Raw genomic sequence first — 2,390 nt, 5'->3', positions numbered from 1 at the left:
TTTCATGGAATAATGAATTAAGGAAGAAAGGATATGAGTCTACCGCTTACAAGAAAAGATCTCATGATAGTCAATATGGGCCCTCAACACCCATCAATGCATGGTGTTCTTCGACTGATCGTTACTCTCGATGGTGAGGATGTTATTGATTGTGAACCCATATTAGGGTATTTACACAGAGGAATGGAAAAAATCGCGGAAAACCGAACTATTATACAATACTTACCTTATGTAACAAGGTGGGATTATTTAGCTACTATGTTTACAGAAGCAATAACAGTAAATGCACCAGAATTCTTGGAGAATATTCAAATACCACAAAGAGCCAGCTATATTAGGGTAATTATGTTAGAATTAAGCCGGATAGCTTCTCACTTGCTATGGCTTGGACCTTTTATGGCGGATCTCGGCGCACAGACTCCTTTTTTCTATATTTTTAGAGAGAGAGAATTAATATATGATCTATTTGAAGCTGCTACAGGTATGCGAATGATGCACAATTACTTTCGCATCGGAGGAGTAGCCGCCGATCTACCTTATGGATGGATCGATAAATGTTTAGATTTCTGTGATTATTTTTTACGCGGAGTTGTTGAATATCAACAACTTATTACACAGAATCCAATTTTTTTAGAGCGAGTTGAAGGAGTAGGTTTTATTAGCGGAGAAGAAGCAGTAAATTGGGGCTTATCGGGACCGATGTTACGAGCTTCTGGAATACAATGGGATCTTCGTAAAGTAGATCCTTATGAGTCTTACAACCAATTTGATTGGAAAGTCCAATGGCAAAAAGAAGGGGATTCGTTAGCTCGCTATTTAGTACGAATTGGTGAAATGAGGGAATCCATCAAAATAATTCAACAAGCTGTAGAAAAAATTCCTGGAGGACCTTATGAAAATTTAGAAGTCCGACGCTTTAAGAAAGAAAATAATTCTGAATGGAATGATTTTGAGTATAAATTTCTTGGTAAAAAACCTTCGCCCAATTTTGAATTGTCAAGACAAGAGCTTTATGTAAGAGTAGAAGCCCCAAAAGGTGAATTAGGGATTTATCTAGTAGGAGATGATAGCCTTTTCCCCTGGAGATGGAAAATCCGTCCACCCGGGTTTATTAATTTGCAAATTCTTCCTCAGCTAGTTAAAAAAATGAAATTGGCTGATATCATGACGATATTAGGTAGTATAGATATCATTATGGGGGAAGTTGATCGTTGAAATGATAATAGATAGGGTAGAGGTAGAAACTATCAATTCTTTTTCGAAATTGGAATTATTAAAAGAAGTCTATGGACTGATATCGATTCTACCCATTTTGACCCTCCTTTTGGGAATAACAATAGAGGTACTCGTAATTGTGTGGTTAGAAAGAGAAATATCTGCGTCGATACAACAACGTATTGGTCCTGAATATGCTGGCCCCCTGGGCCTGCTTCAAGCTATAGCAGATGGGACTAAGCTACTTTTTAAAGAAGATATTCTGCCATCCCGAGGAGATATTTCTTTATTTAGCATTGGACCCTCTATAGCAGTCATATCAGTTTTATTAAGTTTTTTAGTTATCCCTTTGGGATATCATTTTGTTTTAGCCGATCTTAGTATTGGTGTTTTTTTATGGATTGCCATTTCAAGTATAGCTCCTATTGGTCTTCTTATGGCAGGATATAGCTCAAATAATAAATATTCTTTTTCAGGCGGTCTACGAGCTGCTGCTCAATCCATTAGTTATGAAATACCATTAACTTTTTGTGTGCTAGCAATATCTCTACGTGTGATTCGTTAAAATAGATCTTTTTCCTATAAAATCCATTAACTATTTATATTCCTTTTCTTATTTAGTATTTGGGTTGGTAAGTTAAACTAGATAGCTATATGAGTGAAACAAAACAGCTTATAAATTTGTAGTAAAAAGAAAAAATCTCATTTCCTACGTACAAGAAAAAAGTGGAAGTAAACATAAGCAGTGTAAACTCTTTATCCCAAGGTTGATATTTTTTAATTAGTCATCATATCTTGAAGCGGCCAAGAATAAAGGATTCACGATATGGAATTCCATTACTAGAATACTCCTAGTTATTACTATAACTTAATAATCCATAAGAAGAATCCACCAAAAGTTAGTGAAGGGTTAGGAACACTAAAGTACATAAAGGATTAGTAATGGAAAATCTAAAACATTAGAGATTTTTGCCCATAAAAGGAATCATAATAAGGACTTGCAATTTGTAGAAATTATCAAGTAGTACTTTCTTCGGATTCCGATCCAGAGTATGTTCCCATTCACTTGTTAAGGAAATGGCTATCAAGAACGAATTAACCCTTTATCCATTTTTTCTTTTTAAATACCCCCTCCCTGGGGAAAGAAGAATAGTAAAAAAGATATGGAGTGCACT

The sequence above is a fragment of the Triticum urartu genome, unplaced genomic scaffold (assembly GCF_056163025.1).
Source record: "Triticum urartu cultivar PI428250 unplaced genomic scaffold, HENAU_Tu73 scaffold209, whole genome shotgun sequence".
Lineage (NCBI taxonomy): Eukaryota > Viridiplantae > Streptophyta > Magnoliopsida > Poales > Poaceae > Triticum > Triticum urartu.
This window is presented reverse-complemented; position numbering follows the sequence as displayed.